Source organism: Pelobates fuscus, chromosome 1 (genome assembly GCF_036172605.1).
Source record: "Pelobates fuscus isolate aPelFus1 chromosome 1, aPelFus1.pri, whole genome shotgun sequence".
Taxonomy (NCBI): Eukaryota; Metazoa; Chordata; class Amphibia; order Anura; family Pelobatidae; genus Pelobates; species Pelobates fuscus.
The window spans coordinates 25,189,027-25,215,269 of record NC_086317.1 but is presented as its reverse complement, the minus strand read 5'-3'; the positions used below and the strand labels follow the sequence as shown (position 1 = coordinate 25,215,269).

General features: G+C 40.7%; 1 protein-coding gene across 5 annotated transcripts in view; it reads right to left on the bottom strand.

Annotated features, from left to right (window-relative positions):
* Positions 1-26,243, bottom strand: part of GJA5 (gap junction protein alpha 5) — a 90,132-nt gene that overhangs the window by 28,557 nt on the left and 35,332 nt on the right. The window contains exon 1 of one of the 5 annotated variants that reach the window (XM_063446847.1): positions 22,310-22,334. The exons of the other annotated variants lie outside the window; for them this stretch is intronic. The gene's annotated coding sequence lies outside the window, so the exon portion shown is untranslated. Of the gene's footprint in view, positions 1-22,309; positions 22,335-26,243 lie in introns of those variants that run through there. 5 annotated transcript variants of the gene reach the window in all.

Genomic DNA, 26,243 nt, shown 5'->3' with positions numbered 1-26,243 from the left:
CCACCCAATTGCCTATAAACAGGTAGGAGTGATTTAGATGTTCAGGTGCAATGTGATACACTACTAATGTTAATTTTGAATCTGAATTTTCTGGACTTAAAGGACCACTCTAGGCACCCAGACCACTTCAGCCTAATGAAGTGGTCTGGGTGCCAGGTCCTTCTAGGATTAACCCATTTTTTCATAAACATAGCAGTTTCAGAGAAACTGCTATGTTTGTGAATGGGTTAAGCCTTCCCCTATTTCCTCTAGTGGCTGTCTCATTGACAGCCGCTAGAGGCGCTTGCGTGATTCTCACTGTGAAAATCATTATGAATGCTTTCCTATGTGACCGGCTGAATGCGCGCGCAGCTCTTGCCGCGCGTGCGCATTCAGCCGACGGGGAGGAGAAGAGGAAGATCGGAGGAGGAGAGCTCTCCGCCCACCGCTGGAAAAAGGTAAGTTTTAAACACTTTCCCCTTTCCAGAGCCGGGCGGGAGTGGGACCCTGAGGGTGGGGGCACCGTCAGGGCACTCTAGTGCCAGGAAAACGAGTATGTTTTCCTGGCACTAGAGTGGTCCTTTAAGGAAAAGGTTTCATATATGAACGTTTTGAAAAACTGGTACGGCTTAGATGCATGAAAACGATATTTGAATATATTTTACCATATATCTCTCTGTCTCCTACAGCTTAACCCTGTGATGGACTGACCGGGATCATCCTCTAACCCCTAATTATAACAGAAGACTCACCGGATCCCTCTACCGGAGACTATCCAAGTTCATGAATTTTCCCGTTGATGTGTTCAGCTTCGGCGTCAGCTAGAAAGAGGGAGTGGCTTAGGTCACATGAGGGGACATAGTACAAGGAATGATCCCATTGGTTAATATATCTGAAATGTTATATGGTTAACCCTGAAGGGTATTTGTTTTTTGTTATTGCTATATTAAAAATATCAATATCCTTTCTTTGCTGCTGAGGAATAAAGAAAGAGATAAAGCCTAATATGAGCCTCCATGTCCTTTATAAAATCATGACTTTACGTCATGTAATTAGAAAAAATTTGTAATTATATTGTTACAATATCAGCTCTCAAGGGGTGGGGTAGCAGGTGGACAATAAGTTCTTGAATTTCATGTGTTGGAAGCAGGAAAAATGGGCATGGTTTTGACGAGGGCCAGACAGTGATGGCCAGATGACTGGGTAAGAGGATCTCCGGACCGGGGTGCCCCGTATGCAGTGGTTAGTACCTACAAAAAGTGGTGCAAGGAAGGACTGGCATCAGGGTCATGGGCGCCCAAGGCTCATTGATGCACGTGGGGAGAAAAAACTAGCCGGTCTCGTCAGTTTCCACAGAAGAGTCACTGTAGCTCAAATTGCTGAAAAACGTAATGCTGGCCAGAAAGGTGTCGGGACACACAGTGCATCACAGTTTGCTGTGTATGGGAATGTGTAGCCGCAGAGCAGTATGAGTGCCCATAATAACCCTTGTCAACCACCAACAGTTTCTTCAATGGGAACATGAGCATCTGAACTGGACCAATGAGCAATGGAAGAAGGTTGCCTGGTCTAATGAAACATGTTTTCTTTTAGACCAGGTGGATGGCCGGGTGAATCTTCATCACTAACCTGGAGAAGAGATGGCAACAGGATGCACTATGGGAAGAAGGCAGGTCGGTGTTATGCTCTGGGAAATATTCTGCTGGGAAACCTTAGGTTCTGACATTCATGTGGATATTATTTTGCCACGTACCACCTCACTAAAGATTGTTGCAGACCCCATACAACCCTTCATGGAAATGGTGTTCCCTGACTGCAGTGGGCTCTTTCAGCAGGATAATGCACCCTGCCACACAGCAAAAAGTGTTTAGGAATGGTTTGAGGAACATGAAGGTGTTGCCTTAGCCTCAAAATTACCCAGATATCGATTTAATTGAGCATCTGTGGGATGTGCTGTAACAACATATCTGATCCATGGAGGTCCCACCTTACAAATTGCAGGACATAAAGGAACTGCTGCTAATTGATGCCAGAGACCACAGGACATGTTCAGAGAGCTTGTGGAGTCCATGGATCCATGTATTAGAGCTGTTTTGGTAGCACAAGGGGGATCTATTCGATTTTAGGCAGTGGTTTTAATGTTGTGGTTGATCAGTGTATATCAGATGAAATGCATTATCAGTAACTTCTTGTTCACCTGAATATAGATAAATAAAGAACCTTTTCAATATTTTTGACCTTATTGAAGTCTCCACAGCTCCTGTTTCTACTCACAAAACTCCCAGATTCACGTAAAAGGGGTTTGGAGAACTGTGCTGCAACGGATAAAGAGGAAGCACTGATCTCTCTAGGAAAATATTTATCAGGGGTTGTGAGATAAGAGTCTCAGCATACAGAGAACATTCTATTTCTTTTAATACTACAAGCAAAACGTTTTTCTGTTTCTGTTAACATTAGCTAAACACCAGGTCACAGCTACCTGGTCACAGATATGCTGGTGGTAGAGGTGTGACCCACATTTCTGCTCATCTTAGAAAGTCACCATTTCTCTTTTAGCAATGCGTGCCGGCTGAAATATTGATGCTGGGGGGATATTGATGCAAAGCATTAAAGATGTTTATTAACTTAAAGGAACACTCTAAGTGCAATGTGCTACAGTGGTTTTGGTGCCGGTATTGGCCTGCCACCCACCCATTGTATGGAGTCAGACTGTTTCGAATTGTTTGACTTCTTACTCGTAAACCACCGGGTGCTTCTCCACCCCTCCACTACGTCAGACAGAGAGCTCCTGGCTATCTATCAGAGCTAAGACAGACAGTGCAATGCATTCACTCTTGAAAAAGCTTCGGCGAAACGCGTCAAGTGAGGAAGAATTTTGGGCTTTTTAACAGGACTGGTTTTATAATTTGCAATTTTCACTTTTTATTAATTTGTAATAAAGTATATATATTTTTATACATATCCAGTCATCTTTCTTGTCCTCCTTCCTATTCATCATTGTTTTGCTGCTATACCTTGGTCCAGTATATCCCAAGGTGGGGATTGTTCCACCTGAAACTCTCCAAACTAGAGCAGGTCCTTGCTCTAGTATATGTAAGTAGGATTATCCATTTTACTGAATTATTTTATATATACATACTATACCATGTGGTGCATTCTATTTCTGTTTTACATATAACGAACATCTATACCTATAAGTCCATCATCGATCTTGAATTCCAAGAAATCCACAGACGGGGATTATTCCGTCCAGGCTTACAAAACCGAGCTGATATAGCTCTTAAAAGTGTGAGTGTGAATTCAACACCTCTATTTCATCTAGTCATATTGTTTATACATACTGAACCATTATTGTATTTCTGTTCCTTTTTTTTAAGCTACTTCGTTGGCCAGTATTTCATTATACGTATGTATATTTCTGATTATTAGTGCTGTTCACCTTTCTGTTATATCTGTCCACTTTGTTCACAAGGTTGAGGGAACACCTTGTCGGTGAACTGCAGCTCACCCCTAAGAAGAGAGCGCTTATTTCTGTTTTTTACAATGTTAAGAAAGCACCAAGAAGGTGCGAAACGCTGCGTCCAGGGCTTTCACACTCTTTTTCGGGGTAGTCTTCAGGTAGTACAGCATATTATATATTTTCCGAACATAAATTTTTATTTATTTTTTATTTGTATCTCTCTTGGTGGGTGACATGCCTGTACTACCTTTAGCATCTATGAGGGCTGCTGTGACAGTATGACACCATGATTTTTTGATATGCATACTTTTTTTGTTATCAATAAACGTGCACTCTTTTCGTATACATATTATTTCTGTGGATTATTTGGGATTATCTATCTGTGCGGATCTACATGCATCTATTGTGACACATTATCCATAATTGGGAAAAGTCCAACACCGTGGCAAGAATCCGGTTTATTTAACGATGACTCACAAATAAAATCTAACATTTATTTTTTGAGGCATTTCTGAGATAGTTGGGCGTCACGGCTATACATGTGTATGAAATATTATTTCATGTTCATACTATCTTTAGTTTTGCTTATTATTAAGTAATAACAATAATATCAGTATATTCCACAGGTGTAATATTAGTAATATCAGTATATTCCACAGACCACAGGTGTAATATCAGTAATATCAGTAAATCCCACGGGTGTAATATCAGTAATATCAGTATATCCCATGAGTGTAATATCAGTATTATCAGTAATATCATTATATCCCACGGGTGTAATATCAGTAATATCAGTAAATCCCACGGGTGTAATATCAGTAATATCAGTATATCCCATGAGTGTAATATCAGTAATATCAGTAATATCATTATATCCCACGGGTGTAATATCAGTAATATCAGTATATCCCACGGGTGTAATATCAGTATATCCCACGAGTGTAATATCAGTAAATCCCACGGGTGTAATATCAGTAAATCCCATAGATGTAATCAGTGGTGTATCCTGGTTTTGTGCTGCCCTAGGCAGGACAAAACTCAGGCGCCCCCCCTCCCCCCACGCCCCCCCTCCTCCCGCGCCACCCCCACCCAACCTTTCCCCCCGCCCCGCATACTAAATACACACACACACATTCACTGACAGATACGCATACACTAGCTAACAGAAACACACACACACACTAACAGACACACTCACACTCAGTAACAGACAAACACACTCACTAACAGACACACACTCACTCACTAGCAGACACACACACTCACTAACATACACACTCACTAACATACACACACAGTCAGACACAGACACACACACTAACAGACACAGACACAAACACTAACAGACAGAAACACTAACAGACAGAAACACTAACAGACACACACACTCACTAACATACACACACAGTCAGACACACACACTAACAGACACACACACTAACAGACACACACACTAACAGACACACACACACACACTAACAGACACAGACACTAACAGACACACACTCACGCACACACATTAACACATTTTTTTTTAAATTTATTTTTAACACATTTTTTTTTATTTTTTTTAACACTTTTGTTTTATTTATTTTTAACACTTTTTTTTTATTTTTTTTTAACATTTTTTTTTAAAATTTATTTTTAACACATTTTTTGTATATTTATTTTTAACACGTTTTTTTTTTATTAACCCCCCCCCCCCAGCCTCCTTACCTTTGGGAATGCTGGGGAGGGGGGGTGTCTCTTCGTCCCTGGTGGTCCAGTGGCTGCTGGGCGATCGGGCGGCACTGCATGGCGGGCGGCCGGCCGGCGAGGGAGCACTTCCCCTGAGCTGTCTGCTCAGCTCCCTCGCGCGCCTCAGAGTGAGGCTGGGAGCCGGAATATGACGTCATATTCCGGCTCCGCCTCCCAGCCTCACTCTGCGGCTGGCGAGGGAGCTGAGCAGACAGCTCAGGGGAAGTGCTCCCTCGCCGGCCGGCCGCCCGCCCGCCCGCCAGCCAGCCAGCGCCGCCCGACCGCCGGCATGTCTGTTAGCCGCAAGGCTAACAAGACATTTGCCTTGGGCATTTGGGGGGCGGCTTTTTTTGCCGCCCCCTGGAAAATGCCGGCCAAGGCAAATGCCTTGTTTGCCTCGCGGCTAATACGCCCCTGGATGTAATATCAGTATATCCCACGGGTGTAATATTATTATTTTATTATTATTATTATTATTATTGCCATTTATATAGCGCCAACAGATTCCGTAGCGCTTTACAATATTTTGAGAGGGGGGGATGTAACAATAAATAAGACAATTACAAGAAAACTTACAGGAATAATAGGTTGAAGAGGACCCTGCTCAAATGAGCTTACAGTCTATAGGAGGTGGGATATTAGAAACATTAGGATAGGAAATATCAAGTAGGAGTGAAGCAGAGCTGGAGGAGAGAGCAAAGCACTATCCCATAGGAGAGCAAGAGACAGGTATGTAAGGGAGAGATTACTCTGGGAGGCCATACGCTTTCCTGAAGAGATGGGTTTTAAGGCCCTTCTTAAATGATTGAAGACTAGGGGAGAGTCTGATGGCAGTAGGCAAGTTATTCCATAGGAGAGGAGCCGCCCGTGAGAGGTCCTGCAAGCGTGAGTTGGCCGTACGGGTGCAAGCAGCGGTCAGGAGGTGGTCGCGGGCAGAGCGGAGGGTACGAGGAGGGGCATACCTCTGGATCAGTGAAGAGATATAAGAGGGGCTGGAATTGTTCAGTGCTTTAAATGTATGGGTTAGCACTTTGAATTGACTACTATAGGATACAGGGAGCCAATGTAAGGACTGGCAGAGGGGCGAGGTGTGAGAGGACCGACTGGATAGGAAAATCAGTCTAGCTGCAGCATTCATTACAGACTGTAGCGGGGCAGTACGGCTTTTGGGGAGACCAATCAGGAGAGGGTTACAGTAATCCATGCGGGAAATTACTAGAGCATGGACAAGCTCCTTGGTAGCATCTTGCGTAAGAAAGGGGCGGATGCGGGCTATGTTTTTGAGTTGGAACCTACAGGACTTGGCAACAAACTGGATGTGAGACTCAAAGGTGAGACCAGATATAATATAATATCAGTATATCCCAGGGGTATAATATCAGTATATCCCATGAGAGTAATATCAGTAATATCATTATATTCCATGAGTGTAATATCAGTAATATCAGTAATATCATTATATCCCACGGGTGTAATATCAGTATATCCCACGAGTGTAATATCAGTAAATCCCACGGGTGTAATATCAGTAATATCAGTAAATCCCATAGGTGTAATATCAGTATATCCCACGGGTGTAATATCAGTAATATCAGTAAATCCCACGGGTGTAATATAAGTAATAGTGAGAAATACCTCCACTGTCTAACTGTAAAGCACTGCAGAGCCGGTATTTGAGACTGCCTGCAGATATTTTACTTAGTATAAACGGAGATTACTCTGCAATACCAGCACCAGCCAGTAGGGGTCGCTGTGAGTGGAGAGAGGCAGGTATAGGAAGTTACAGTATATCCTTCCCTGCCTCTGTCTACTTACTGATCCACGGGGGAGCAGCTACACAGCACAAAGAGTTCAGACAGCAGCTCCCACCCTGCAGAGACAGCCAACAGCTCAGAGAAGTGATAGATGGGGGGGACTGGACGACATGGGGACACTGACACTTTGATACATAGGGACACTGATGCCAGGCTGGCCTTCCAATTCTTTGGACAGACATGTCCCCTTTTTGGGCATGTTCACCCCTTTTGGCAGTTCTGACCACGTGATTCGTGTCAGTGGCCCACCCTTTTACACCACCCATTGACTTCATGCTTCACTGGACACTGCTGTTAGGGGGTATGGATTTACTTCAAAGATGAAAGCATAAATTAGAGAGAGATTAGCATAGAGTATGTGTTTTCTTATAGCTGCATCCTTAGAGTTTCCCTCCAGCACCATCTCCATCAGATACATGACGTTTGGGAGGCATGACTGTTTTAGTGTTTTTGGTCGATAAGATTCTGTATTTAGGCCCCATCATATTTGTCAGTACCAGGCCCACTGGGCTCTTAATCTGGCCCTGTCCTCAGCCACCTCGGGGGTTAAGGTTAGTCATAACTGGCATTAAACATACAATTTCTCAGCAAGAAGCAGCTGGGAGTAATAGGATATAAAATTAATCTGCAGGCCAATTTTTCTTTTTTTTTATGTCCGTAATATATATTGTGCAGATTTTTTGTGTCTGGCTCCCTTTAAGATCATACTGCTTAGGTTCCCCTTGTGGTCACATTTGGAACAGCAAGGAGAAAACAAATTGCAGTCTGATATTCAGACAATGGTAAAGACCAAACTACAAAAAAAAAAACATTGCAGGGGTGGTCAGATCTTCAGCTGAACCTTTGACAGACAATTGCAACATTCAGGGGGCCAAATATATATATGGGAATGAGCCCCTCTAATTTCCTAATTTGTTGGGGAAAAACAAGCCTAAGAAGCGAATGCCAGAACAAAGATAGCAGCTGATTAGGTCACAGAAGGCCCAGAGGCACCATCTAAAATCTCCCTCTCCCATGAAATTCAGATTGCTGTCCATTTAACCCTCTGAGTGCTAGATGTACATTCAATACATTTATCAAGTTAAACATATGTAATGCATAAACTTATTCTAAAATCCCAACATACTAAATCTTAATTTCCCTCTTTTTTTTAGTTATTTCTACATCTCTACAAAAAATAAATTTTGTTTTCTGCAAACAAGCCTTCTCTACACAAAATAAAAACCAACCCTCTGTTGCTATCAGTATCTGAGCCACATGCCTTCATGAAAGATATAGAAGGTGTTGTAGGAAGCATCCTCTGCCTCGAAGATTAATATATCTGTGTTTGTTGGCTGCCCTTTCCAAACCTACACTGAGCACGCAGTGACCAGCAATGCCCAGTCACGTACATTTTGGAGGTTTAATTGGTATATCTCGGGATTCTAAATCAGAACTCATTTTTGTCTCGCTATGTTTATGCCTGTGCTGGCATTGTTTTACAGCCGTTGGCCTTTTAGTCTCCGCAGACAACGTTTCTCATAATGCTAGCTGCAGCAACGGGGGATTTACAAGCGTTGTTTTATAGACGACATTTATCTAAACGCTACTTTCAAGGACACTCAACGTTCTAGAGCAACCTAAGTTCCTTGCATCAGCTATGGTGCAAGGAGGTCCCCTGTCCCTGTTTCCTGCACACATTGCAGAGCTCTACAAGGCTTTAGGTCTGTATGCTCACTTAGAAACCGGACATGTGGACGCTATGTTTTCCATTGTCTCTCCAGGTATTTGTACACATGTCCACATTCAGACTCCAGCTTAACTGTGAAAGAGACTTTATATGGGCATAATTGTTGCCACCAGCTTGGGCAGCAGTTCCATTATCATTTTCTTTTTTTTTTATATATTCTTAATTTTTATTGTGCAATGAAGCACAGACAGGCTTGTGATGCCACGACAGCATGGACAAGTATAAAAGTTACGCACATGTGAATACATTGCCATGGCAGGAGATAAATGCACATTTTTAAAATGATAGTGAACTTGATAATATCATGCAAAAAAAACAAAAAACATTCTAGACCAACTTGTCTATATGGAGATCAGGTGCTGTACGTGTTAACAAGGAAAGCTAGCTGGTCATGGATATCGTATGAGAGTGAGCTTATAAATGGTGGTACTGGGACATAAAACAGTCGCTTTAACTCTGGCTGAACATGCTTAGCTGTAAGGTAGACAGAGTAAACTTGCATATGATTGTCTATTTAGTGATACAAATTGCCCTCTGGGTCACTGTAACGTCACCAACAAAACTCAACATAAGCAAGAATGGAGGTTATCAGTAAGAGAAGAAATCAAAAAGGGGGGAAAACAAAAGAAAAAATATTTGGAGTACACAGCTGATTATAAAATTAAAGCTGATAACTGCTATTGAAGTGAGCCCTAATAAAGTAGAGAGACGTTGGGTAGTATGGGCGATGTGTAGTAGAGAGTCCCAAGGCAGGCGATTCCCTCGCTCAGAGGACGCATGCTGAGGGTCGGAAGCATATTGATGAGGTCAAGTGTGTTATGGTGTGTTCTGGCAACCCTGTTGCCCCAGGACAAGACAAAAGCCAGAATCCTTGTACCGCGTATTCGGTGTCTTGCCATTCCCAAGTCCATTCCCACCAAGGGATAAAGGAGGGTCGATACGGTGTGTTGCTGTTTTCTATGCTGAATATTCCGCTTACGTGGTCGATGCGCAGGGGGTGAATCCTTGGTGGTCTTCAGCCTTGGTGGGATAATACGGAGTGATGTGATCTCTTGTAAGCGAGCTGGACCCGAGGTTGACCTACCTCCACTCTGCATCACATTTGTCCGATCTTTGGTTATGGAGCATGGCTCGGGCAGTGCTAGTCTTGCTTCCAGCTTAGCCCAGAAGTTGTGGAAGATAGCTTCTAATTTCTGCAGAGACCTCTCAATAGGGCCACATTGGTCTTGTAGAGTTGGCGTCAGAGTGTGCCTGTGATGAAGACCTGTAGGAGTGCATTCCCGAGGTGAGGTGAGTGCAGCAGTAAGGAGCCACCCAAGTAGATTAAAATAGAGGGGACTGGGATGACCCCCCACTGGCCCGGGGGAGGGGAACGGGACACAGCAGGATCTCAGCAGAATGGTTATGCCATGCGGGGGCAGGAGAGCGGCCTCCTCTCCTGCTCCGTGCACCCACCAGGCCCTGCTGTTCTTAGCCAGAAAATCAGAGGCTGGCGCTGTTAGGAACCGGATCGGATCATTCTGCTTGGTATCAGGAGTAGGTGAGTTGTAGATTGTATTGTTGGAGAGTGCTGAATGTCAGGAAAATCGATTAGATGGTGAGCCATGTGCAGAGCTCTCCCAAGAAGCAACCAGCCACCAACATGCTCAGGCCCTACCCCTCCCCCCATTACCACTAAATATTGATCTAACTATTTAAACTATCTTTAAACACCTGCTAGGATTGGTAAAGGTGTCCATTACTTCCTATTTTGTGCGGAAAGCTGGAACCCGGTTTTGTTCCGATGCTGCCCTATGCACTAAACGTCAACCTGCAAATAATGGAGAATAATGTCCGGATCAGTTTGGGAGTCTGTCTGCTTACGTCAGACTTTTCAACATGCTTGTACATAAAGTCAGAATGAGATGAGACGTTCTTTATGGTTGGGGTCGGTCTATCTGGCTGCTTTGATTTAGACATAACTGTGCTATTTATAAAGATTTAATCAAGTATGGAAAAAATTTACTGACTTATTTTTTTGAAACTGTGAAAACCCCTTCTAAATTAAATAAATAAATAAACATTAACCGCCAGAAAGCCACCGGAGGAAGGATTTTCCAAGTAAGTTTAGGTTGCTGGAATAGGACCTGCCAATGGGGGACGTTGGCATTGTCTCAGCAGTGTATAATCATATAGTTTGAAGTTGGTGTTTAGTGAGCGAGCACACTGGATCTTGTATGACAGTGTTTCTTAACCTTTTATGAAGAAGTACCCTTGTAGGTCTAAAAAAAGTACCCCTGCTTTGAGAAAGTAATTTCTAATGATTTAAATTCCAAATGAAACGTGTGGACACTTTATTTAAGTTAATCCCATATTGGAGAACAAGCTTGATCAAAAGTTAGTAAAGAACATGATTAAAATAAATTGACATAATGTGAATACTGTGTATGTAAGGAACTATTAATGAACTATTAATCTGAAATATAGACGTCACAAAACGTAAATATATTACACATGTAATAGTTACACACAAAGGACACTGATACACACAGTTACATACAGAGGACACACTGACACACACACATTTACACACAAAGGATACTGACACACACAAACACAGTTACACACAGAGGACACTGACACACACATTTACACACAGAGGACACACTGACACACACACATTTACACACAGAGGACACTGACACACACAAACACATTTACACACAGAGGACACTGACACACACATTTACACACAGAGGACACACTAACACACACACACATTTACACACAGATGACACTGACACACACAAACACATTTACACACAGAGGACACTGACACACACATTTACACACAGAGGACACACTAACACACACACACATTTACACACAGATGACACACTTACACACATTTACACACAGAGGACACTGACACACGCACACACATTTACACATAGAGGACATGGTCTTACTGATTTGACACACACTGACAGACCCACACACACTCACTTGCAGACACATACACATTCTCTCACACACTCACAAATGATATATTTTTTAAAGCATTCCAATCCAATCTCCATGCCTTTGGGAGAGCTGGAGTGGATTCTTATCCTGTTGTCCAGTGGGGATCTTCTCCCTGGGGTCCATTGTGGGGCTTGTGTAATCTATGCGCTCTTCCAGCAATGCTCCCTCGTGTGCTGTTTGGTGATGCTGGGGCCAGAGTGACGTCATAACCCAGTTCCAGGATCACTGCAGGGCTTGTGAGGGGGGCAGTGCTGGATGATCATGAAGATCAGAGTTCCCTCTCCACCTCCATTCTCCCTCCAGACACTCTATTTGGTCAGAGCAGGCTGTCTGGGGAAGCAAGTGCCTACTCTGCTTTAGCGCACAGAAACGAGGTTGTATGAGATATGTATATATATATATATTTATATATATTTGCAAATGGCTATAACTTAAAAATGCAGGGAGAACTCTTGGCCCAACAGCAGAAAGCAAACTAATCATGCATTTTGTACCAACTCTTCTTATACTTTTTGTAGTATTTCCATTTTTTATGCTTTAGGCTGGGTATATGTTCAAGCATCATAACTACAATAGCGAGCTGCAGTGATTATGGTGCCTGAAATGCTCTGTCACCCTTCCCCCCATCCCCCAATGTAAGTAGTCAAACTGTTTGAAAATGATTTGACTTCTTAGCTGGGGTCCCTGCCTCCATTATAGCCCAGTGAAGGCAAGAAGCTCTCCGAGCTCACCCCGGCAGTGGTGTAGAAAGGAAGCGGTGCCCTGCGGACCCCAGGTAGGAATTTAAACCATTCTAAAACAGTTTGACTACTTACAATAGGGGCACTTCTGGCACCATAACCACTACAGCCTAGATAGACAGACAGAGGGAGAAATAGGTCCTAAACTCGTAGTGTAGTGAATGACCCTGCTTGTAATATCTTTCACAGCCATTTTAAAATATTTGGATGCAACATATAGGAGTTTTTATGGCCTGGTGATTTATGTAAAGTTTGTTTCTAGGTGACAAACCCACTTTAGTTTCCCCATAATATAAGTGTGGTTAGTGGTTTGAAAACTCTCATACGACACTATGATTTAGTATTCCATACTAATGCAACATTTATCACAACTGTCATATATATATATAAACATTAAAAGTAACGTGCTAAATTACCCCTATAAGGCAAGACTATTTTACTGCAGCACTTTAAAACACATTTTTCATAATTCTACCCAGAAGATCCATAAAATAGGGGAGACTGTAAGCCTGTTTAAAATGACAAACACACTTCCAAACAAATGTTAAAAGTCATGTGCCACTTGATCCAAATACTGAATGGACAGCTGAGCATACTGCACTCCAATTAATTAATAATCTATAGTTTTTGGTCCAAGGAACATTTCCCCTTTTTTCATTCTTCTCTCTTATTTTTCTGCTTATCCTCTTGCCTTGGCTATTTCATTTCCAGTTTAGCTTGACCATTCCTATATGGCACATGATTCTAGTAAGGGTAACCCAGCCCCATTCTTTGGCCTATGTGCTCACAAACTCCAGGAACGCGAAGAGCGTCTGGCTTAACTGATTGTTTTTTTACTGTAAAGTCAGCAGCGATAGAATTGGCGTTTTTCTGAGATTCAATTTTTAAAGTTACACTCCCAACCAAATCACTATAGCTTGTTGAAGTGCTTTATTTGCGAAGAGTGTTACTTTTTTTGGAAATTTTACAAAAAGTGCTAATTTCATTAGAACTTGACACCTTTATAAATGAACCTTCTTACACCCCCTGGCAATTATGTAGTAGAAATCATCCCACTGCTACACAGGGTACAACTGGTGTCGCTGTACAAATATATTGCCAATCTACACTAAATACCGTCCCTGCACATTTTGTCTGGCCACCGTAGACTTCCTCAGGGACCGTCACATTCCAAACATAACAAAACAAACAATAATAGCCCCTCCATCCCCTGTCCCTTAAATAGTCCCAATGCCTTTTGTTGATTATTGGTTCCGTGAGTGTCTTTCCCTTGTTGGTGTATTCAATCAGTCCACTTTATTACTCACACACTTTCTTCACCTCAGCTGCATCTCCTAATATTCTAAATCCACTTTCCCAATTAACGTCCACTCATGTGATGCACTATTTCACCACATGTGCGTTCCTTTATTTAAAGGACCCACTATAATCACCCAGACCGCTTCCTCTCACTCAGGTCTGGGTGCGGTGCCCTGGCATTTTAACCCTGCAATGTAAACCACAGTTTTTACATTGCAGGGTTAAATCCACCTCTAGTGGTTTTATGACTGACAGAACCAGGGCCTCCTCCACCAGACTCCAGACTGGGAATCAAATGATGCTGGTAGCGACAGTTGATTAGACAAGCTCAGCAATTGACCGCGCATGCGCAAGTCCAAACCATGGTTTCTCTATGAGAAGAAATGGATTGGAGAAGATCACGAAGACGTTAACAAGCACGCTGATGTCTTTGAAGACAGAGCTTGAGGCTGTAGCGGAGGAGTCCCGGCTCTTGAAACTTTAGCTTAATTTTTTTTAACTCAAAGGGTGCTGGGCAACAGGGAACCTATAATAATAGTTATTCTGGGACAATAGATTCCCTTTAATGGCAACCTGTGTTAATTTGCTCTAATGTGTATCCTGATTATATATAGTTTATATAAATGTATCTTTAGCTTACTCTCTTCTCGTCTAATATTAGTACAGTCTGATCCCCAGTAGATGGAACAGTCTGGGGAACAATTCACTGCAATATACTTCATTTATCTAGCAGAATAAATACAAAATACTAGACTTTCACCCCAGCTAGATATATTGTACAGCGCTACAGAATCTGATGGTGATATATAAATAATAAAATAATAATAATATATGAAGACCCAGGACATCCAAATATGACTTTAAAAGAAAAACAAGCAATTAAAATAAAAAACAGATAAAGCGGGTTATAAAAACGTAGCATGCTGCCATAGTGTGCATCTCTCTAAATCGTTTCAGTTTAATTTGGCGCAGGATGAAAACTGGCCGTGCATTTTATGAGCTGGGATGGGCTAAAAAAAATCTCTTAACAGGAATTTTTGCATCAGGACTGTAGCAGATATTCAGTTTTTCTGCAACAGACTCCTGTAAATGTATGGTCAGCGAAATGCTTTAAAGGGGTAAATTGACTTTGCATGTACCTTTAATTTTTTAAAAATTTTGAGCTAATTTCAGAATCAATGATACAAAATTTGTCAAAAAATTGTTGCAAGGGAACGGAGCCTGATCTTCAAACTAACTAGATGCGCGGCATATGAGCTCCTGCAAACTCGCTTTACCAATGCCACGTTCCATCCTGTGCCCATATCAGGTCAGGGAATCTCGGGCAAGCTAAAAGACACCTCTCCTAAAGGTATACACTACCGGGAGCCAGAGCAATTCAGCTGCGGCCTGCTGTGGACAGAGACAAGCAGAGGCGGCCGATTTCCTTGCCCTCAAGTCTGTGGCTCAGACCAGCAGTACCCTGAACCCCCCTCCCCCCAGGACCGGAGGGGAATATCCCGGTCCTCCCTAATAAGGCATAAGCTCTCAGAGCTGTGAAGGAATCACTGGCTAAATACTCACCGTAGAGAGACCAATTCGGACAAGATGGCAGACGCAGTGGTGCCTGTGACATGAGGCCCAGACCTGAGTCATGCAGCAGACTCGACTGACGTCTCACACTGTATTTTAATCAGATTGGAGGCACCCTTTGACCGCTTCTGGGCCGCCCTGGAGGAGAGGATAACATGGTCACACCCTGTCAAAGCACGGATTGAGGACGAAGGAGGGAGGCCTGAGGGACCCCTTATGCAGCATTCTACTGCCCCAGCGACTGTCCCGTTGGTCCACAAAATGCCCACACCGGGACCCCTCCGGAAACTCACCCGGCTGCAAAAGTCATGACAATGTCACATCCTGTTTCTTTCTGTGTGTGTGTGACTGCCTGTGACTGTGTGTATGGCTGTCTGCCTGTGTGTGTGTGACTGCCTGTGACTGTCTGCCTGTGACTCTGTGTGTGACTGTCTGCCTGTGACTGTGTGTGTGTGTGACTGCCTGTAACTGTGTGTGTGTGACTGCCTGTAACCGTGTGTTTAAATATCTGCCTGTAACTGTGTGTGTATAAATAGAAAATTCTCAGGCACTCACTGCGATTGTTTCCAGGCAGATTTATTGCAACGTTTCGACCTGTTAAGGTCTTTATCAAGCTAGCTTGCTAAAAACCTTAAAGGAACACTATAGTCACCTAAATTACTTTAGCTAAATAAAGCAGTTTTAGTGTATAGATCATTCCTCTGCAATTTCACTGCTCAATTCACTGTCATTTAGGAGTTAAAATCACTTTGTTTCTGTTTATGCAGCCCTAGCCACACCTCCCCTGGCTATGATTGACAGAGCCTGCATGAAAACAGATGTAATTTACCTTAAATAATTGTATCTCAATCTTTAAATGCAACTTTAATCACATACAGGCGGCTCTTGCAAGGTCTAGCAAGCTATTAACATAGCAGGGGATAAGAAAATCTTAATTAAACAGAACTTGCAATAAAGAAAGCCTAAATAGGGCTCTCTTTACAGGAAGTGTTTATGGAAGGCTGTGCAAGTCACATGCAGGGAGGTGTGACTAGTGTTCATAAACAAAGGGATTTAACTCCTAAATGGCAGAGGATTGAGCAGTGAGGCTGCAGGGGCATGTTCTATACACCAAAACTGCTTCATTAAGCTAAAGTTGTTCAGGTGACTATAGTGTCCCTTTAACAGGTCGAAACGTTGCAGAAACGTTGAGTTTTATGAAAGGGAGTGCAGGGATTTGTAGAAGGGGGACAGGGATTTTGTTAAAGTTAAAATATTGCTGGTGGTTTTTTACATTTTAAAGTGGGGAGGTAGCGGGGGAGGGGTGGGGGTGTGTTGATATATATATATTTTGTTCAGGTTTATATTTTAATTGAAAAAATAACATTTTGTTCCCAACAATCAAAAAGAGATAAAAAGAAAAAACACAAAAGGAAAGAAAAACGGCATCACCTTTCCAATATGACTAGCGATGATTAGTATGATTACAGACAGCCAAAAAGAAACTGAAGACATTCAGAAAGAATAAAAAAAGAGGGACAATAAATAAGCACTCATGTCCCCAATGAAAAGATTTCAACCTATCTGTATAGGCATAACATAGGTATCACTGAGGTTCCAATGTTGCATATGGTGACACGAACCATATGGGACTTGATCATACATTGAAGCCTTAACATTCAACAGATTTACTTTCCAAAATAAAGATATTTTAGAAAGTGTTTTATATCTTCTGAGATAATGCAGATATCTCCTGACTGTCCATCAGACACCCGCACAATTTGTCAGCCTGGCTAGGAAGATCAGTTTTACCTATTAGGGGCATATGGTGTATTCCCTTATTTTGAATGGAGCTTTTCTAAAAACATTGAAAAATGTGGATCTTCAATTATGATATAAGAGAATCATCAAGATTTGAATGTCTCCTCTTGTGATCCATATTTATCCACGAGACAATCTACATCGTTTCAGCTTAAGGGACTTTTTGATATTGAAGCTCTGACTGAATTGAGAAGATAGGGGACATTAGGGTAACTCAAGGTGTTGATTTAGTAGTTTTATAATCCCTTTCAGCATAATGCTGTTTAGAGTATAGGGGGTCCTGGGTCACCTATTTTTGTATAAATTGGTAACAATAAATTTCCTTGTTGCAACAATGTTGCTTCTCAATTTCTCCAATTTCTGCAGTGATAAATACTATTTTTTGCGTAATCATAATTGTTTGTTGCTATATTGTCGTTACTGAGTTTGAGTTCTTAAAGCAAATACTTAATGTGTATCTAACCGACTGCAACACTTGGCAAGGACATTTGACTTACAGTATTTTATACAGAATATACCACTTTTTATGCAGTGAGACATATTTTATGTATTTTTTAAAGGGCGTTCTAATTATTTTATTTTATTATTAATAAAAGTTACTTTTAAAAAGGACCTGTGTGACTCCATCCCCCTTTTCTCTGTTAGTACATATTAAGAAACATTTTCTTCCTTCCTAGTTTTCAATTTGTAATCAAGGGTTACCCCTCTTTTTTTGTGTGTTTATTATAGAATTGTACGCCAGCTCGAACTTTCTTTTTAATAGTTTCTTTGCTCCAGGGGGATAAACTACTCATCCCGTAAACCTCTGCAGGACAAGGGTTTATTGGAAAAATAGGGAAGAATAAGAGGCTTCTGATTGGATGTCTCTTCCTGGTGATTAAATGGCCCTACTTTGGCTGTTGGAAGCCCTCTCTAGGCTGCGCATCTACAGCAAACCCCTCATTTTATCTCAGGAGATCATTTTGAGCACATTGTTTCCCTTTTATAAATGCTTAACCTTGCACTGTTCCTACCAAGTTTTATGGCTTTTAAAATAGAACCTTTAGAATGCAAGAGGTTTATACAAAGTAATGCCATCTTCCCCTTTACGTTTGACACTTTAAGATTTCCAGGGCCAGTGGGTTAAAGGGATCAAGAAGAAGAATCCGAAGTACAGAAAGGAGAAGTATTTATGGGTAAACGTTGCATTTTCTATTGTCTGTGGTTCTTCCTATAAACTTATTTTGCTTTCATTTCCTCGTGTAAAGTGCTGTTTACACTGCTGGGGTTACACAGATATAAATTACCCGCAGTCATTAATACGTCTTTAAAAACCGTGCAGGGTTTGATTTGAAGAGATTCTCATCCCGCTGGGCATCGCTGGAGCTCTCTGGGAAATATTATTTTAGACTTGATTATACAAAAGGTATTTATGCTTCAGTATATAAACAGTAAAGGAGACAGGCTCTTGGAAAGGTCTTTAAAGAGAGAGAGTGTGAGATTGCACATTTCCAAGTGTAACATGTATTTCTCTATTAATCTCATAAAGGAAAATATTTTGGACGATATGACTTTCATGGGGATTTGTCATTAAACCCCCGCAGACTGTCCTGTGTTCACACCCAACTTTATAAATATTTAATTAAAATCGGACGTTTATTATATTTCTCGGAGTTAATACAGTGGGACCCTCCGGGGTTTAATGTTAACCCTGTAAGTGTTATCCGAGGGACATTGTTATGTTTTAAAGTGAGTATTCAAAGTGAATTTCAAATTTAAGGCCAAAGTAGCCAAACTCGAAAACTTATCAAGTTATGCTTCCAATTCAACTACTTCGGCCTGATATTTAAAAGTCACTTTGAAATCAAACTTCAGTGGAAACACAGCCGACAAAGATTTATTTCTTATTCAGCTTTTCTGCCATTGTAATTCGAATGCACGATTTCTCGCAATGGGCGTCCATCGATCAACTAAAAGCAGCAGCTGACACACTCAGTCTATTAGTGGCTGCAAAATACTGGAGTGCAGGCAGCAATGGCAGCCAGGGGGCAGCAGAGTTGGGCCGGTGAGCTTCATCTTTGGGGTTAAACTGTTGCAAAGTGGTGTATTCCCTGAAGGTAAAAAAGTACCTGGTCACTCCTACCCTATAACAATTTAAATGAGCTTAAATTGTTATGGCAATGGGAGTGTTCCTTTCAACCTTGCTGAAAAGTCCAATATATAAATGCTGCAAACAGATCAGGGTTATCCAAGCTCAGCCCTCCAGCGGTTCTTTCACTACATTTCCCAGAATACACTTCAAGTGGCAGCAGTGGTTAGAGAGGGCTTTGGATAGGCCTAAAGCTATCTTGAAGAAGAACTCAATCAAAACAGCCTAATTTATCATCATTTCTACCAAGCATGCTAATTCATTGGTAGAAAATGACAACAGACATTGTCTTGCTGGGGATAATGGGAGTTGTAGCACAACAGCTGGAGCATTAGACTTTCACAATCCGGCCTTTTTCTGACATGACCATGTGTGTCACCAAACCTCTTGCTGTCTTTTTATTAAACCCTTTGGTTGCAGTCACCAGATATCCGAGCTGTGACAGTTCCCAAAGGCACCTGCCACGCCCCCAGCAACTCCCCATTATCCTTCCTAATACCTGACCCTACTGCAAACATCTTCCATACCTTGACTTAATAGACATTAAAGAGTAAAAAAATAAACAAACAAAAAAATAATCTCTGCAGGTTATATAACAAAATAATACCCATTCTCATGGAATATTATTATTCATTTTTTGACCAAAACATATTATATTTAATAAACTGTTTCTCCTACTGAACTAAAAAAAAGTAATTATTTGAAATCCAGAAACCAAAACTCATTTTTAAAAACATGGGGGCTTTTTTATTACATAAGGATTTGCTACCATACCAATTACATGTAGCCCATAATAACCCCAAGGCGGTAGTGTACTCTGGAGTTTCAGGAATTGTCAGGAGCCTGCAGTTTAAGGTGTGATTATCACCAGTACTGTAAAACCTTACATGCTATCATAAAACAAGCCAAAAAGCTCTTAATGTAGAAATTGTACAAATGAACGTTATTGTTTAACCATATCTCTAAACATTAACAGGGATGGCAAAATTTAAAGTCCCTTCATCTGCCTTCTGCCAATGCAAAGTCGGAGGGGTTTTCCACTAAACTATGAATTGTAGAGAAATATAACCAGAATGGCAACATTGAGGCAATCTACCCAAGCTGTGACTATAGCTGAATAAAATAATTAGTATTCCAAATTATTATTTTTTGGCTTAATTTTGCAGTCTGGGCTGCAATCCACTACAATTACCTGTCTAGTGAATAACATCCCAGGAGTTGTTAGGAATGAACGAGAGGTTGCAAATTCCCAGACTAGATTGAATGAGCCCCTTACTGCTCAAATCATTAATTTTGGCCAGCACATATCATGCACAACCGAGTATGAGAAATATCTGCCCCCATGTCAGAGCTAGCATTCAGTTCTTATATTCTGATAGGGCTGAACAGAAGTGTTTAACAGCTCAGGCATGCCATACCGTTATACTGCGCCACGGAATTTGGCTGGCGTTATATAAATAATAAAATAATAATAATAATAATATCATACACAATAAAGAACAAAGATTGAATGTGGTTCAAGGTTTACATTTGTATCCAGAGAGCCTCCCAGCATGCCAAACGTTAGCACATGTCAATGGGACTTGGCTCTGGGAATTGTGCAGAATATTGCAGAGAACAGCATTTCATTTTTATATAGCGCCAACACATTCCATAGCGCACACATACTCTTACATACCCTGACTACTACATTCTCTGCAATCTGATTTAACCCCTTAAGGACCAAACTTCTGGAATAAAAGGGAATCATGACGTGTCAGACATGTCATGTGTCCTAAAGGGGTTAAATATGGAGGAAATTAAAAACATATATATATATATATATATATATATATATATATAAATATCTTGTTACATTTTTAAATTTAATTTTGACTTGTTCTGGGTGCCTAATGAGTTAAACGTTAAATATTTAATCTGGCAAATCGATCCTCAGTATGCATGAAAAGTAATAAGAAAGGGATTATTCTGTAAATTGTAAATGACAAAATTCCGTCCAGAATAGCTGATTTGGATAAAATCGCCAGTTCAGGTATAGTCACACCTGGCTATACATTGAAATTCAACGCTTACTAAACTAACCTGACAGTTAGGATTATATATCGACAAAAAACAAAAAATGGAAGCTGAATAGAGAATTCAAAATCACAAGTGAAAAAAGCTGCCTATATTTCAAGTACAGCTCTCTTAAACTAAAAATTGCAATTCCGAACAAATCCCAGTTTAGTGAAAAACCTAATTTGCATATTAAACAGAATTCCATTAAATTGAAATCAATCTTTTAACTGCAACTCCTATGACTCTTATCCTTAATACACATGCACGGTGATGGCTCCCCTTGGACCACATATATATTCTGATTCCTGACGACTTTTTGGGAAATGTATTTAACGAGTATCTATAGTGCCTGTGTATTAGTATACTTCTTCTATATGGAATGTGTGAAGCAATAGACTGTCAGCTCTTGTCCAAAATCAAAGAATATATTTCTGCACTGAAACACTTCATTTTTGAAGTTCAGGAGACGTGACAGCTATAGTTATAAAGATTAGTGTGGAGCTAGCTTGTATCATAGTTACATAGTTTGAAAAGAGACACGTGTCCATCAAGTTCAGTCCTCCTCACATCTTGCCATTGATCCATAAGAAAGCAAAACAAACAGTTTGAAATGCTTTCGAATTTTGCAACAAACTAGGAAAAAATTCCTTCTCTACCCCAGGACGGCAGTGAGATCTCTCCTTGGATTAAGGAGCTATCACAAGAGATAAACTTAATTAAGGTGACTTAATAACAGATCTGTCTTGGACATTTATGGAAAAATCATTGTGTAGTTGCCAGATGTATAATAAACTCTCATAAAAGAATCACAAAGTTTAAACCAAAGTAATCGAGGTGGAAAAACCTGAGAATTGGGGAAAAAAAAGTTAAGTTTGGTTATTTTGGAGTAATATTTACAATTTGATAATTAATTCTCCTAACTCCGGTTTATTGTCTGCTGCTACACTAAAGAATAGTAATCCCTAACTCGTTGTGCCAGCCATGTCTTACCTGAGATGTTGAATGACAGCAATGAAACCTGCCCGTACTTACACTGCGAGGTCTGTATTGGAGATTGCCTCTATATATGTGATAGGAGAGGAGGGTCGTTTTAGGGGAACAGGGTGGGTGTGGTAACATGGGTGGAGATAATGATTTTGGAGGGGAAACAAAAACCTATTCTGCACCCTTCTTCTCCTCATAGGGAATCAGATTTTCTGCAAAGTGCTTACTTATACATCTAAAGGAACTGGTAGCAAATATATTTTGTCTATCTATCATATATCTCTCTCTATCATATCTCTCTCTATCATATCTCTCTCTTTCTCTATCTACGTATCTCTCTCTATCGTATCTCTCTCTCTATCGTATCTCTCTCTCTATCGTATCTCTCTCTCTATCGTATCTCTCTCTCTATCATATCTCTCTATCATATCTCTCTCTCTATCATATCTCTCTGTATCGTATCTCTCTCTATCGTATCTCTCTCTCTATCATATCTCTCTCTCTATCATATCTCTCTCTATCGTATCTCTCTCTCTATCGTATCTCTCTCTCTCTATCGTATCTCTCTCTCTATCGTATCTCTCTCTCTATCGTATCTCTCTCTCTATCATCTCTCTCTCTCTATCATATCTCTCTCTCTATCATATCTCTCTCTCTATCGTATCTCTCTCTATCATATCTCTCTCTCTATCATATCTCTCTCTCTATCGTATCTCTCTCTATCGTATCTCTCTCTCTATCATATCTCTCTCTCTATCGTATCTCTCTCTATCGTATCTCTCTCTCTATCGTATCTCTCTCTCTATCGTATCTCTCTCTATCATATCTCTCTCTCTATCATATCTCTCTATCATATCTCTCTCTCTATCATATCTCTCTCTATCGTATCTCTCTCTCTATCATATCTCTCTCTCTATCGTATCTCTCTCTATCGTATCTCTCTCTCTATCGTATCTCTCTCTCTATCGTATCTCTCTCTCTATCGTATCTCTCTCTATCATATCTCTCTCTATCGTATCTCTCTCTCTATCATATCTCTCTCTCTATCGTATCTCTCTCTATCGTATCTCTCTCTCTATCATATCTCTCTCTCTATCGTATCTCTCTCTCTATCGTATCTCTCTCTCTATCATATCTCTCTCTATCGTATCTCTCTCTCTATCGTATCTCTCTCTCTATCATATCGCTATCGTATCTCTCTCTCTATCATATCTCTATATCTCTCTCTATCATATCGCTATCGTATCTCTATCTCTATCGTATCTCTCTCTCTATCGTATCTATCATATCTTTCTCTGTATGGTATCTTTCTCTCTATCGTATCTCTCTCTCTATCGTATCTCTCTCTCTATCATATCTCTCTCTATCGTATCTCTCTCTCTATCGTATCTCTCTCTCTATCATATCGCTATCGTATCTCTCTCTCTATCATATCTCTATATCTCTCTCTATCATATCGCTATCGTATCTCTATCTCTATCGTATCTCTCTCTCTATCGTATCTATCATATCTCTCTCTGTATGGTATCTCTCTCTCTCTCTCTCTCTCTCTCTCTCTGTCTGTCTGTCTATCTCTGAGTGTGATATGAAAAAGTTATATTTTCTGGCTGCCATAAAATTGTTGCTTTCCTTCTGAATATAATTTATATATGAATTCTCATATCTATCTGCCTGCCTGTCTGTCTCTGAGTGTGATATGAAAAATGTATATTTCCCGGCAGCCATAAAACTGTCGTGTTCCATCTGAAGATAATTTATATAAGAATTCTTCATTTTACTGCAAACCTCACCACACCACACAGACCAAATCTGTCACCTTTCTGTTTCAACAGAATATTCTACATTGTAGAACTGCAAAGAAATGTAAAGGAAAAGAATAACAATTTTTAAAGTTTATTAGCCATGTCTGTTTATGACATCATCACGTGTCAACGTGAGCGCATAAACAGTTACGGCGAATAATTCATTTCCATATAGTGCTTTTCATTACTTGTGAATTTGTCAGCAGGAAACACTGATACGTCCATTGCCTCTGTAAACACCGATTAGGTTACGGAGCCCGTTTGATTCTTTGTGAATCGAACACAGCTCTTCTTCCTCCAACAGTGCTCAGCTGGGGGAAACGCAATGCGACCAGACAAATAGATGTCATTAAATTCCTTCCACATAACTGCCTCTTACAGTAAGCACTCTCGACTCGCCTTACATGCCTCCCATGGGACTGTCGTAGTGGTAGAACTGTTTAATACCGCCAAACGGTGACATTAGTTATTATGTAAAAAGCACTCGGCTTACATCACACTCTGATGCCCCAGCGTCCTTTTTGCCTCACTGATATCATTTAATAGCCACCAGCCTCCTGCAGAAAATCAATTTGTGGTTCTTAACACATTACATGTCAACACACGCAGTATAATTGTATCTCTCGGGAGACAAAAAGATTTGTGAGGAAATAAATAAACACACCACTGCGCTGTGTCCTGTGGGTTAACGGCGCGGAAAGCAATATAGCGTAAAGAAAAAAAACAAAAAAAACGAATCAAGTAAAATAAAAACGACTTATTGTATTTATTTCCTTCTGGCAGTGAATGGGTTATTGTCTTATGGCATAGCTGAAGCAATCGTAAGAAGTTTGAATAGCCCCATCCACATTATCAAAAATAATCTGTTATCATTCATCATATGGGAGGCAGGTGGGCTTCGAAATCCGGACATTGTTCTTATTATTTAACCCCCCGGATATTTATCATTTATCCAAAAAGCTGAAATACCTAATCAGATGATGGAAATGTGTTGTGGATCACTCATATGCAGTAATAATTAAATAGGATTGGCCAATATCTACTTGTAAAATTGTTTTTAACTAGTTTAAACTATCCAGTCGGACAGATTTTGCAGGCAGACAGTTATTAGAACTAGCAGAAACTGTCGCTAAAAAGTTGTCATTCTCAAAATTTTGATAAGCGGTTCCATGGGAGAAAGGGTTACGTAACTTCATAAGTTGGTCCAATTTACACCAATAATAAAATCGTATTTATTTAAGTTGTTACGTGCACATTATGTTACTTATACATCTATAATATTTATTCAATTCATATTATTGCATTAATTTAACCATTTGCCTGCTGGCTGCTTGCTCTGTCATTGAGTATATACTGGAGATTTCTGTAGGTTTATCTGCATCTACTGGATTTGTTGAGGCCGAATTTGTCTGAAATTCAGTTTTTGATAAATATATGAATACCACGTTTTATATTCCCTTGTCAGCAGGTCCCCGATTAGTGACCAAACCACTATACTTCAGCAAGGTTTGTAAAATATTACCAGTGTTAGAACCTTAAAGTTAGTTTGTTCTAAACTTTGCAATTCAGTTCTTACTGTTATGTGGGACATCCTTATGAGCTCCTAATTTAAGATCTCCAAGCATAAAATAGTTTACATACTAGTGCATTAAAAGTGCGGAACAGTTGTCTTAGCTCAGTCATCAGATCTGGCTGATGGACAATGAAACTGATACAGTGATACGGTGTTGTCATCTCCAGAAATTCAAAGTTCTATGTTTATGTAAAATGTGCGATGTCTGACTGTTTACCTGGATACACATCACTTATTTATGATGATCGAAAGCTCTGCGTAGTATTCATATTCATGAAGAAATCCATTAATTATTAGACAGGAGACCTCCTTACACCATAACCTTATAGCTGCAGTTATAATACACTGTGTGTGGGAGACAGGGAACCTCCTTACACCATAACCTTATAGCTGCAGTTATAACACACTGTGTGTGGGAGACAGGGGACCTCCTTACAGCATAACCTTATAGCTGCAGTTATAATACACTGTGTGGGGGAAACAGGGGGCCTCCTTACACCATAACCTTATAGCTGCAGTTATAATACACTGTGTGCGGAGCAGGGCTCGAGTCCTGCAGGAACGC